Genomic DNA, 14,280 nt, shown 5'->3' with positions numbered 1-14,280 from the left:
GACTGCGTCAGCGCAAGAGCGAAACAATGCAGCGGCCGGCCTGCGTTTGCGTCAAAAGGGAATCCACATGCCCCCGCCGATTGTGCCGGGGGGAGGACGGCAGTTGGTCGGAGGAGGAGCTCGGAGCCTTTGTTTACTAGCCTCTCTTTACAGCCACGTGTCGGAGTTGTCTCGGAATCCTCCGACAAAGACCGCTCCTGCCGATCTCCCTTTTCTCTGGAAAGATGCCGAGGTCAGGACCTCCCCGTAGAACGTCTTCCGAACCGGTAGCTGGGAGAGCGCCGGGGAATGCCATTAGGGACTTTTCGTGGATCGTTTCCGCCGATCGCGCAACGGCCTCCTCCACCCGCTACGAGACCCCGGGTCTCTGGAGGCAAGGTTAGCGCCGCACCTGCGCAGGAGTAGCGTTTTCGTTCTAAACAGCGCAGCGGAGTCGGGAAAACGATTTAGGAGAGGATTCCTATTACCTAATACTGTTACTGTTGTAACATTTGTCTCCATTCCGTTTTCTTTTGAACTGAGTATTGTTTCGTCTTTGCCTTCTCGGCTCATAGACTCATAAACTCATAGAATGAGTGGAAACTGTACAAAATCTGGTTGTTAGTCACCTGCCGCGTCCCACACACAAGCCTTCTTGGCTTACGTGGTTACAAAGCGAAATGTATTCCAAAAAAAAAAAAAGAAAAAAAATGTATTGTATTATTATTCTCGTGTTCTGTACCTGTACGACCACGTTCTAATCGAGTGGTCGTGGTACGATCTACGACAATTTACTATGCCACAAGCGCACGCGGCCGCACGAACTCGTGCTCAGCAGGAAGAACCTCCTAAGATAAAACTCGGATTTCTAGCACTCAAAAAGTGCCATTTAAACGTGAAAATTGTATTAAAGTGCTGATATAAAAAAGTGTCAGACAATTGCATAAAAAGTTCTTTCTTTTTTTTTTTTCAAGACACGTTGAATTTGATTAGTTCCCGAGAGAATTGTGCGACATGGCATCGACAGTGTGTCTTCTCTCTCGTTCTATCGAAAAATGCCAGGACGTTAGCGGCGCAGTCTCATTTTAAATCTTCTTATCACATCAGAGATGGGCCTCAAGCACAGTCACATAAAGGAATCAAAGATATATAAATGTGACCGCCAAACGGGGAGTTTGCGAAAAGCAGACGGTACGAGGTCCCTCCTCTAGGAAATCCTAAAGGTGCCGCCGAGAGACTCGGCTACTTCGCAACGTGATTTTCCCCCCCTGCCCTCGAACTTTCCGGGGAGGGCTATCTGGCCCCCCCACTCGAACGAAATAGAGACCCCTGTCGTAGATGATGGTTGCCCGAAACGTTCTCTTTGAGCTACGTTTCCCATCCGGTTTCGACAAGCGGGACCGGTATAGCGGTAGCGGTATTACACAAACGGTGTGTCGAAAACATTCTAACGACAGCACCTCCGAAAACTGCGCGCTCACTCCCCCACCATTCGCAACACTGCCACTCGTTTTCGAGGCATAGCCTCAGCACACACGACACAAAAATAGACGAAAGCGGTTGCGGCACTTTCTAAATCATACCACCAAGTTAGTTTCAGATGCCAGAAAGAATTTGGAGGAATCGTCCCAGGGGGGTGGGGTCAACGTCCAACCAGGAACTCGGCCCGCCCCGAGAGGGCCGGCAAGAGTGGCGGTGCCCAAAGGGGTCGCACTTGTAATCGCGCGAGACCCAAGCCCCATGTTGGGGGGCTCGCTGTTTTGCCGGCAGCTTCGAGGAGAGAGTCCGGACAGGAGGAGAAGTCAACGCGCCGGTTTATTTACGACGGAAGCGCGCACGTCCACGCACACACAACCCTCAGCCACTGCGAAGGCAGCAGCTCTCTTTCTGCGTGCCCTGTTTCTCTTGGCCGAGGAGCGGTCAGCAGGAACGCGTGTAAACAAACCGCCGCTACAACGTTCGCTTGCACGCAGCAGAGGGTTCGACCGAGCACCCAACGGCTGCGCACTGTAACCCCCCAAACGAACCGCCAATCTTTCAGCCTGCTCACGAAAGCGGCAGCCATTCTGCCCAGAGCGTGCGTTGGCAGCATCGAGGCCTTATCCGAACAGTTCCTGCCCATGAAACATCGAAACAAACGTTAAAAAGGACGACCGAAAAGTATACATTATTACGGACGAAGAAGAGAGAGGTGGTGGTGTCTGTACGGCACCGCCTCGCCACGGAACCACTGCGCCAAAGGTTCACTCCTGCCAAGGGATGCGCGAACGAGATCAGGGGTGCCATGTTGCACGTTCTGGACTCCCAGGAGACTAGGGAGAAGGAAGTGACGTCAACAAAGCAACAAACGCAGATTGGGTGTTGATTTCGTTTTCTTCTGTCAACATCCAATCTGCGTTTGCTGTGTCGTTGACGTCACTTCCTTCTCCCTAGTCTCCTGGGAGTCCAAAACGTGCAACATGGCACCCCCGGGCCCCGTTTCTGATTCAGACACCGCAAAAGAACGCCTCCTCGAGGCTTTTTCGTTGTTTCCAAACCCGCCAAACAAACACGCGGAGGTCACGTTTCTCTCCCAGGTCACATAAGCGCACCGACCAAAACGACCACGTTAGCACCTTCGCAAGCGCTTGCGTTCAAATGGTACAAAAAAAAAAAAAAAAAAAAGGGGGGGGAGTCAAGCCGTCGAGCGCAGATTCCTGCCGCAACAGATAACACCTTGCTCCATTTTCGTTTCCCCCTCCGCTTTTGTTTTGGGACAGTAACGCGAGTTTGTTTTGGTGAAACCTTTTTGTTGTTGCCTCCTTTACGGCGCGACGAAATGCCGTTATCTCGCGGGGGAAAAAAACCAGAAAGGTATTTGTTTCGGGGTTCGGATTGCCCTGAATAGATTTTCCTACCTAGTAGGACGCCTCCGCTCGTGATCGAATATAACACAAATAAAAATGGGACACACAGAAGTCACATTGTGCCTGGAAACGGAGAACTAGACGCGGGCCGGAATCGACAGCTATTGGCAGGTCTGTGAGGCAGGAAACAGCTTTACACCGGTTGCTAAGATTTTCTGTAGCGGCCGTTCATGATGATTACGCAAATTAGGGGCTATATGGGTCAAGAGCAACATGGGTAAACTGAGTAGGTGGTTCGAAATTAAAACTGCGTCGCCAGATTCGGGCGAAGAGAAAAACATTTACTCTTCTTGGCTTCATATGAAAACCTACTCGTCGATACATCCTCGCGACACAAATGCCTGAACCAGCTTTGCAATGTATAAGTCATTAAGAAAACACATCGTGTTCTTGCTAAGTAATTCCTTCTTTGGCGCTCGTATCAGCTAATGCCGCATTGGCTGCGATAACAAGACGGACTCGTCGTGCGTTTCTCTGAAGCCGTCAGCGACTACGCAGTCGGTCGTTCTGAAAAAGGCCAAGCGGCAGTCTCAACGGCAGTGCGCACAGACGACGACACTGCTCTCAGGCAGTTGCAAAGCGAGGGGGAGGTCGCCGCAAATAGACTTCTCGAAGGCGCTTCCCAACTGGGGAACGCATCCGCCCCGACGCTCGCCGGAAGGTCAGAGGAGCACAGCGGGCAAAAAAGCGCCGGCGAACACGCGACGCCGGAGCAACGGCTGAGGGAGATTCGCCATCCGTTTTGTTGCATCACCAAACGCTCCAAAACACTTTAAAAAAAATTGTTTCGCGAGATATACCGCCAACTACCGATACTGCGAACACTTGGGGAGAAGTAAACGCAGAAAGGAACAAGATACGCGAAGGCTTGCTTCCTTGTTCGTGGATTTTCGATGCGACAGCATCAATCGGTGAACCCTTCGCAATTTCGCGCCTCAATTTGTAACAAAAAAAAAAAGGAAAAAAAAAGGGGGGGGGGGGGTATGTTTATACGGCATGAACTTAGTGTGCCTCAACGGGCCACTTGTCTCCCAGCTGTAGATGAGAGATTTAGCCAGTGCGGTACAACCGCTAGCCTGGGGTCTTTACCACACGACCGCACGCCGGTACGATGCTCATCCAAGTCGAAACGGGCAGAGGCGGGGATTGAACCCAGGGTCCCTGGGTTCTGCATCGCGAGCTTTGGCCCCACGTACTCCGAGCTGGTGTGCGCGGGCCCACTCGCCCCACCGATACCCCCCCTTTGTAACCATGGCGGTACGCATCCGTTGTACACCACTTAAGTATGCGTGCAGGGGGTGATGCGCCCAACGAATATGCGACAGGATACATTATTAGCCTCTGAAGGGCAAATACACTTAAAGACGGTATCATTGTGTTTATGTAGTAAGAGGGAAACATTTGAATTGCAGTAATGCAACGACCAAAGTTAGGGGTTGGTCGCGGGAAGTACCATTAGATCGGTAAATCATGTGAATTGATTTTAAATGTGCCAAAAGTGTTCCTTGACGTCGAAGAAACATATTCCTAGATTTTTCCTGGAAGCACTTCCTAATCAGTTTAATAAAGAAATGTTAGAGCACATTTAGCGAAACGAAATGTTTCGCAGCAATTTCGGCAATCATTTCTTCGATTTCGGCTTTCCTCAGTGGGCTTTATTAGCAGACATACTCCAAAAACGCGCGTAGCCTCACCCCGTGCGCGGGAGAACACCGATTACGCGGCCCTATTGGAGGTAGAGGTAATTACAAGTTACAACCACAACTGAAGGAAGCAACAATGGGAAAATGAATGTGGGCATAAGAGAGCCGCGGGCACAATGACGTCACAAAATAGTGAAACATAACACAAACCAGAAAGCGGGCCAAAAAAAAAAACATTCTATGGGGAAAGAAAGAAAAAAAAAAGATACGTCGGACCATTTGGGAACACAACTGTTCAGTCGTTATGTTTGGAGATACAACGTTTGTTTTTTCTCGTTTTGCTTTCTATTTTTTTTTTTTTTTTTTTCTGTTCTCGCGCCGAGCTCGCACTTTTCGAGACTTTAGAAGAAGGCAATGGGCGTCAGTCAAGTCGCTCGAACGCCTCACTCCGGCCAGAGAGAAGACCAATCACGCATCTCACTTTCATCGCGTGACCTCGCTTCCCGTATGCGCGGGGCGGGAGAGTGATCACGTGGCGAGAGACTGAGGCACGACTCGAAGACTACGCAGCCTCGCACTCTCATCCTGTAGGGGGGTGACGGAGTTCATTAGGCGCGTGTATAAACAAAATAAAGAAGGAAACCAAGACAGCCCTAAACACAGCCGTGCCGCGCGCAAGAAGGTAAAGAAATCAAAGGCAAGCGGCAGCCCGACAATAGGTCGTTGATGCCAGCCACTCGTCCGGCCTGGGCGAAAGCGGCGCACAATGCAACATCGTCTTTCCGAGGGATACGAAGCGGTTCGACGGCACTCGGGGGCGAAGACAAAGGGCGCGAGGAATAACCAAAAAGAAAGCGAGCGAGAAAACAACGACGAAAGAAACGGAGAGCCTCGGCTGGAAAGCTGCAGAGGAACAGCTGAGCAGCGTGGGCTGGACCGCCCGCCGCATTCGCACATGCACCAATGCTCCGAGCCAAACGATACGCGAAGAGGAAGCGACGCTAGTGCCGTGGCGACATCTGCCGCAACCGTGCGGCAACTGCTTGCGGCTTCAGTTGTTTGCTTGTCTAAAGGATGCCACTATATACACCTTCGCGGCGCTTATCACCCAGAAGAAAAATGCCGAGTCACCGCCATGTCACCTAACAGAGCTATGTCCAGTACGTGCCCCGCAATGCAGTAGGCATAGATGGCAGCGTGCAGAAGGCGATTATTCGAATGGTCGTCAAAGGCAGGATAAGAACGGTAAAGACTGCCTCTGCAGCGCCAAGCTTCGTAACTTCCGTAATACTTCGGAGAGCTTGAAGCGTGCAGCCAAAGCACGACGGAAGGCGCGTGCTGAAGGCCGGCCGTCGTCCAAAAGAGAAAGAACCCCCTGTCACAGACGGGATCCGCTAACGACGACGCAATGCACGCGTATTCCATTTTCTTGGTGACTTCCGCGACATCGACAGCACATGGCGGCTAGAACAGAAAACGGTCGCTCGACAGCTTTCTCGGGCAGTTCACAACATTCACGGCGTCTGGCGGTCTAGATAGAGTTGTCGTGAAAGTAGGTTCGAAAACTCGATGAAGATCGCCAATCGGTGATACTGGCATAAAACTCGCAGTGCCACACACAGGCGCGCCCGCCAGCACACACAAAGCCAAAATACAGAACTGCCTGCTCTATCTCTCTCGCTCTCTCTCTCTGGAGAAGAAAAAAAAAAAAAACAAGAAACGACAAAAAGCACCAGTCTGTTTATTTTTACTAAAGAGAGCCGGCATAAACTTGGTTTCCCCGCAGTGTTTATTTTCACCGGTCCAGATTGGATGGGTCGGTGACGAGGAAAAGAGGCTTCAGACCGCGAGTGGACCCTCTCCTTCAGCCTTTTCCTCGCTCGAGGCGAAAGAAGAGAGAGCAAGGTCGGCATGGGGTCCGCTCGCTCCTCGGCTCGGTTTAACCTCTTACCATCCCTCATTCGGCGCTAGATGGCCCCCACTGACGCCTTGGGCCAACGTTGGGACCGCTCGTGTCCACCGAGACCAAACTATATGCGATATCAGCGCCGCCTTTTAGCGACGAGCCAAAACATGACTTATTTATATTAACTACCGCGAAATAGTACTCCGAGATGGCGCCACAGACCCTCGCGAGACTCCACCTGAACCAATACGTGCAGCCGGGCAGTTCTCGGAGTGGCCGCTGTAGGAGATATGGCGGCGTTGCGATCGCCATTAGTTCGGTTCACGAGTACGGATCGGAGTCACTTTTTCAAAGCAGGCTCTATGGCAGTTTCCCAACAGAGTTGTTCTAGTAACGTTGCCTCGGGCCCACCACTCTCATCTATATCCGTTGCAGAAGTCGCAGTCCAGTCACAAGAGCAGCAACGAGGCTCGCTTGGGAAAACGTACGCTTGTTAAGTCTTCATTTTTCTCTCTCTGTGCGTGTGTGTGTGTGTCGTGTTCCGGGCAATGGACGCCAAAAATCGCCGAGAAATAAGAGTAATGACAAAGCGCCAGCCAGAGGCAGCCTGTTTTTTAGACTTCATGGGGAAAATAGCTAACGAGAATTTATTTTATTCGAAGACAAAAAAATAAAAGGAGAGAATGTGATGGAGTTAAAAGTGCTAGCGAAAACGATATAGTTTCCGTTGTAGTCTCGTTAAAAGAGATCGCCCGGCATGTGCTCGAATTCGATTAGTACGCTCGTTACTGTTGGGCCGTAATTCTTTCCTTTCATATTAGACAACAGTTATTTCTGCAGGAAGCGGGAGCTAAGGGATGACCACAGAATGGGACGCGAAATGTGACGAAGGGGACACGCACCTAAAATAAACCTAGACAGCATCCGGGAGCAACTACCTATTTTTCTTTTCATTTTTCACTATTTTCATTAATAAAGAGAAACATAGTCTTAAACGTCTTCACAAAACAAAAAAAGTAATAAAGAAATTCAGGCGGACTACAGTGGAAAATCTTTTCACTACTTGGCGCTAGCCAGGCGGTCAAATTCTTAGCCAAGGTCGGCCGAACCTCGCAACAAAATGAACAATATCCAAGTGCCCCATACCAGCAGCAAGCGAAACCTTCACCCCACGCACGAAACAAAAATCCCCAAAACAGGAGCCCCTACCAACGAAAAACAGAAACCCAAAGCGGGCGAAACGGAAGAAAGTGAGAAGGATCCAAATGCAGGTCATCCGGAAGTCGGGGGTGCAACCGACCCCACCGACCGAACCACGCGAGCGACTAACCACTCGACGGCCCGCCTCCACCCCCTGACCCTCCTCCCCACCCAAACTCTCCCCGGCTCTTCCCCATTCCGACACGCAGCTGCCAGCGCGGCATAGTGGGGCCGGCGAGGAAGCCACCCTCCCTTTTCGCCCATTTCGTCGGGGCAGACCGCATGCTGCCCTGTTCCCCTCCTAACCCAACTTCCTCTAACCTCCATTCTCCCAGACAAGCAGGCACAATCGGCGGGGCTTCAAGGACAGCAGGCTGCACAGGCCAAGAGACCTCCAACCCCACGTCCGACTTCCCAGTCGCTGGCTCCCCTCCTACCGCTTCGCTGTATTTACTTTTCCCCCCTGGTCGCTTTCCATCTTTTCCCCAGCTGCACTTCCTAGTCCACCCCCCTCCCTCCCTCCCTCCCCGCAGAAAAAAAGAAGAAGAAAAAAAAAAAAACGAATAGTTGTTCGCCCAGCTCCTCCTCGTCCCAAAGCAATCAAGAGTCGCTACCTCCACTTCCCCATTCTTGGGCCGAGCACGCCATCTTCCCTCCCCATCAACCAATCTTTCGTGTGTTTTTTTTCCCCGATGTTTTGTTTGTCCCATACCAGCTCCAAGAGCGAGAGAGAGAGAAAAAGAGGGAGGTGGTAAAGTGAGTCACAGGTGCACGGCAAGTACAAGTAAAGAAGCATGGCGTTTTTGTTTTCTTTGTCGTTTTGGTTTGACTTTTCGCGCCCGTTCCTCTTTCGGTCGGACTTCGTCTATCCGACTTTCCCTTCGACGTTTTTGGAGGAAAAAAAGCGACGGACAAAATAGATGTGACCCTGTGGACCTTCATGTTTTCGTTTTAATCTTTCCTTTTATTTGCCACTGATTAGATAAGTCATCTCGCCTCACGCGCGACACTTTCGCAGTAAACAGTACACAGACGTCGTTCTTTCTTTTCTTTTTTTCGCCTTTACTTAGACAGGCTATTTGAGCAACACATTTTATCGCTTAGGTCGGTTACTAAACACCGTCTTTCTATTCCGAGAGGGGAGTCAGAAAAACGAGCGATCTCTCATGAGCATTAAATACCACGCGGATCAGGCGCCTACACCCGGGTTCTCCGGCACGTCATTTATTCGCGAGCCTGGCCTAATCGTCGCAAGAAAGCTAAACACCCAAGAATGACTGCCGCATAACAATATCACCGCCGCCAGCGGATGCAAGCTTCCCCCTCACACCGACGAGCCCCTTCCCGAAAGCGTTGACTCCTGTGGGGAAATGTGACATTATAAAACGAGCAGCAGGGTGCTGCTAGAGTGTGTTCTCGACTGTGTTCTCGACAGTGTTCTTGAGTTGATGTAACCTGTTCATATGTATATATAAAGAGTTATATAAGAGGCATACCTTCTGCTTCCTGGTCCTTTCCGATTCCGGCTACCACATGTGTTCCTGCCCTGGCTCGGCACCCTGCCGTGCCCAAAGTGCCCGGACAACCGCTCGGTCCCAACACTTCTCCAACAAAGTCCTCCTCGTAAACTAACGGACGCGGTCTGAGATTTTATAAACGGCCTACGCTTCTCAAACGCCCGCGTCTCGCAAAATAGAAGTGTTGTGGTGGCGCGGTTTGAAAAATCGATACAATGAGCGAGGATTCCGACGATACTGTACAAAACTGTCAGTAGATGTCCGGCCCACCTCCACGCACATGAGCCTATATAATCTGACAGGGGTCGATTTTTCCCGCGAGCCACAAACCTGCTTCTATCGTCTCCGAGTTGTTATTAAACGGTCCTAGATATCTAACTCGTTTAACCATATTTTCATTTCAAGTTAATTCATTGCCAGTAATGCCAGTCTATTAGTTCACATTAAAAAAAACGGTAAGCAGCAAACACGGTTAAAATTGGCGGGAAAACGGTAGGAAACTAGAAGAATACAGTTTCCTACTTTTTTTGTTTCGCTTATGTTGATTATGTTTAAAGGGATACGGAATCGAAACTTGAAATATAGAGAAAACATCAAGAAATGAGTTCAATATGATCAGCTAAGCCTGTAATGAATAATCGCACGGTCGTATTTTGAGCAGATGGCTATATTTTATGCTCTAAATGCCGCGATTTTGGCGAGCGCTTCAAAATCAGCCATGGAGGAGCGCGATGCATCTCGGGAGATCCGGCAGACGTCTTGACGTCATCATGCCTCGGACGACCAAGCGTACCGTAATGACGAGTTTTGCCACTTGGAGGCGTCAACGCGTTACAATCTCGCTTTGTCGAAGTACCCAAGGGCTGTAGATATCGCGGGGCCAGCACGCGCACCAAACCTGAGAACAACCGAAGCACGCGTTTGCACGTCGCGCGAGAGCTGAAACCAAGGTGGCTCACTTCGTTTTGGCTCTTTCCACCAAGACGCCTCGGTATTGCGTTCAGGCCTAGGCAATCTATACCAGTGAGCGGACATACCGCTGCGGCGCTGCTTTCAGAGGCATGTTGTCGTCACGACATTCCATTGAAGCTTCATAACCAACTACCAGGTGGTTTTTGATTATCGTTTAATTCACTTCAAAATATGTTTTCTTGCGTTTTCTAGCGCAATATTTATGTTTCTGTGGTTGTGCTGCTACCTGCGTCGTGTTGAAACAAAGAAATGAGCTCCAGAATTTGGTTTCCGTACCCCTTTAACGCTCGCCAACTAAGCCGAGCTCGCCACCCTTCTACGGAAGAAGCAGAGCGTCGAAGTATTTACTTGCACCGAACGAGATACGTGCTTCGAGCCTTGTAAGTCTTACTTAATGGGTGTCTTTGATCCACGGGTCAACGACATTGGGGACGAAGCCAGCTGTGATCGTCACAGCGAGAACGAGCTTGGAAAAGAGAGCCAGCGCACATTGGCGTTCGACACTATCCTTTTTTTCTTTTTTTTTTAAAGGTACGAAGCGTACTGCTTTCACTGGCGCAAAACATGTCGAACGTAATAAAGAAAACAAGAAAAAAAAAAGTATTTTTTAAATTATTATTTATATAACGCGAACGCGAAACATCTGCATGTTTAACCGCTTAGAACAGTATTAACAACTTAGGTTCACGCTCTCTTTATGCAAGAGCAAATGTAAAATCGTAAAAAAAAAAAAAGAAGAAAGAAAAAAACCGCTCTCTCTGTATTGACATTTTTAGCCCTGGAGCGCGAAGAAACCTAGGGACGGGACAACACGGATATCTCTCCTCTCCCCGTCTTCCCACTCTCCAGGTTTAAATATTTACCAGCTAAAACGTCAAATTTGGGGGGGGGGGGGGGGGGGGGGGCTTCACGTGCCAACCCAACGACGGGCATCTGGCTCGTCCCAGCGGAGGACCGAGGATTAAATTCAGCCACCTAGGAATTACTCGACCTTGTTATTGCGGCGAAAGCGCAATAATTATCTATTATCTGACGGGCCGAGGCGCCCGTCCGATTGGGGTCCTCCGCTGGGATCTGCCAGATCTGCCAGACGCCGTCGTTGGGTTGGAATCTCGGCCGAGGTGCCCGTCCGATTGCGGGCACCTCGGCTGGGATTCGAACCCGCCGCCTGGAGATCCGTAGGCCGGCGCTTTGCCTCGGAGCCACCGAGTCGGCTAACCAACTCGCCTGCACCCTTAAATGTAGCTTATTGTCGAAGCGATAATAAGTCCATCTGCGACGTGAGGTCTATAGTTTAATGTACTTTCTACAAAAGAATTCGTGAGCGGCGCTCGCGAATCCATGGATGGATGGATGGATGGATGAATACGGCTGAGCCCTTTGGATCGGGCGGTAGCTTACGCCACCTAGCCTCGTTCCAAGATGGCAGACAGACAGACGTGACTCACAGACACGACAAATACAGATCTGTTTAGAGCCTCTTTTCGTTGCCGTCTCTTTTAAGGTTAGTTGACACACCAGCGCGAGTACGTCGCGTCGGCTACAACAAAACCGGTTTTTAGCCCGTTTTGTTGGGGAGCCGACGCAGCTGTTGCCATAGCAACCCGTACGTCGCAATCCCTCGCAGTTCCACTCTGTCGGACTCGACGCAGGTGTGTGCGTGTGTGTGAATTGCCCTTTACTCGCCGCAAAGGGACACAACAGCGGACGAGCGACGCCTGCGCAAGACCGCTCATTCCGCCAGAAAGCTCTCCCCGCCGTGTCGGTGAACTGTTGGCTGGCTGCTTCGTTTGGTGTGAACAACACGCCCCCCACCCCCGACTAGCGCCTAACTACACAAGTTACGCTTCAGATTAACGACACGTGAACCATCTTAGTGGTTACAGATTGTCGTTACCAGTCATCCGAAGCTCGATCTGAAATGGCAGGAAACAATTTTTCCGTCCCGAAGAAATGTTACAACGGTCCACGAAGGGAGGGAAGGAGACGATTTGGGCCCGAGCTTCCCGACACCGCGTCCAAAGCTCGCGAAGTCGCAACCTCGAATCGAAACGATCTCAAGTAGACGTTTTGTGAAAATCTAGAAATGTCACGCGCGAGGAGGCCCCCCTGTAGACTCCCTGCTGGCCCCCGGAGCATCTACCACGCTGAAGAGAGAGAGAGTTTGCTCGCCTGCCCCCAAGCGACTGTCCCAGGCCCCCGTCAAGGTCCCTGGCTTCTTCGGAGGCAGGGCGACGACTACGCGCCTAAATAAAAGCACCTTACGCACGCGGAAAGCATTTTCCGCGAACAGAACGGCGGCTCGTTCCAAAAGCGCTATTCCGGGGCCAGAAGAGACGACAAGTGCGACGCTCCGCAAAAGAGAGGGCGAGACGAAACGGGAAAGGGGGTTATAGCCACTTTTGAATCCAAGCCAAGGCCGGTCATTTCTTTGCTTCCCCTCCCGACGGGCTGGAAGAAGCCCTCGTCGGTTCATAACCTTCTCGTGGCCGTCAACAACACGACCCCTCGACGCATAACACGGCATATTTCGATCACCACCACGGACGCAATTTAGTTCCGTGTCGCTGCTACAGAACCGTGACTTTTGGCGTTCGCTAACGACCGCAGAGCACCGAAAAACATACCCGCTCAAGGTTACTTCATAACACCCCCCCCCCCCCCCCCCCCCTCAAACGACAAAAAACAAAAACAAAAAACAGCTGACTTGCTCGTTTCTGGACTTACACGCGGCGTGTGATATTCCTCAGAAGAGAGCTAGGGCGCAGAAAGCGAATATCAAAATGGCCTACAGACAAGACAGATTCGACGTTTATTAACACCTTTTCCACCCCGGTCCGCCCCCCTCGTAAAACTGACAATAAATAGAAAAGGGCGCGTCGCCGCCAAGACCGCACGCCGACGGCCAAGGTTAAGTATACACCGGTATAAATCCGCTGGCTTCGCGACAGAGTGTCGCATTCGCACGGGGGAGGGTGGAGAAGAGATGCGCAGTTGCCCGTTTATCGCCGTGTCGGAGAAAGAGCGCCGGTTGGCTCGGCGACACACTGGTCCCTGCGGAGACGACGATATGCCGGGCTGCACGCCGCTATCCCGTCGATAAGATACCGGGACCCGTCCCCTGGCCACGACTGGGCAGATTCCTCCCCTCTGTGGCACAGGTCGTCTAGCCACAAAAATAATGAGAAAGGCACACTCCTCGAGCACGGCGCTGCAGGTATTCGCTTCCACCCCATTGGAGGAAAAGGGGCAAGCTTTCAAAGCCGTGTTTTCACAAAGGGACCTCTGCAACCCTTTGTCAATGCGGCGCGGAATGAACCCCGAGGTTGGGGATAAACCAGGTTTGCCATCATCGACGAGGGAATCGAGCGATGTAGCACGTCCCACCGTTGCAAATTGCTAATTGAAATACGCGTAGTCATTGTTTGAAGATCAGTGACTGTACCTCAACTGGTCAAGGTGAAATAAAGAATAAAAAGAGATCGGTGGCCGAGTGTCTTAAGCTCGCGTTCCAGAACCCAGGTGTCCTAGCCTCAATCTGGATGACCACCCTGCGTCCTCGATCTGGATGACCACCCTGTGGTCGGTACCACTCACCCTGCAGTGGCTAAAGCTTTTCATGATCCATAGAGCGGAGACGCCCAACTGGGGCTGACCAACTTCCCGCTGTCCGAATGTACACGCAACACAATTACATCATCAAGTAAAACGACCTGTACACTGATGCAATATCGTGCGTCCCGTCAAACGTCGAAGCTGATCATCGAGCGTGTTCGGTCGGTCCAAAGATCACTATAAACAATTGGTTCATTGTGTCAGCAGATGGAGCCAGCCGTGCATAGTATACGTACATATATGCATCTCTCTCTCTCCCTCTTCAATGTTTGAAGATCGTTTGAAGATCGTGCTCCCTACGCTCTCGATGCTCTCATGTTCGCGCGTTCTCCAACAGCCGAAGCGGCACTGCAATGTATCTCCAAGCAGTAAGCACCGAACCGCGTAGGGGGGGGCAATCGATCCCCCCCCCCCCCCCCTTTAGCTTGACAGACCGCTAATTGTCATAAATCTTTTCTGCCGTTCAAGGTTGTAGACTGGCAGCTATACGCGGCTAGTAGCACAATTATTCGCGACATGTTACGACGATTCAACCGACCAAG

The 14,280-nt window shown here is 51.1% G+C and overlaps 1 protein-coding gene across 2 annotated transcripts in view; it reads right to left on the bottom strand.

The window, feature by feature from the left end:
- Positions 1–14,280, bottom strand: part of LOC8051300 (ecdysone receptor) — a 210,975-nt gene that overhangs the window by 26,655 nt on the left and 170,040 nt on the right. The window lies entirely within an intron of this gene.

The sequence above is a fragment of the Ixodes scapularis genome, unplaced genomic scaffold, assembly GCF_016920785.2.
Source record: "Ixodes scapularis isolate PalLabHiFi unplaced genomic scaffold, ASM1692078v2 PGA_scaffold44__24_contigs__length_19508400, whole genome shotgun sequence".
Taxonomy (NCBI): Eukaryota; Metazoa; Arthropoda; class Arachnida; order Ixodida; family Ixodidae; genus Ixodes; species Ixodes scapularis.
Note: the sequence above shows the minus strand (reverse complement) of the source record. Positions and strands in the feature narration are given on the sequence as shown.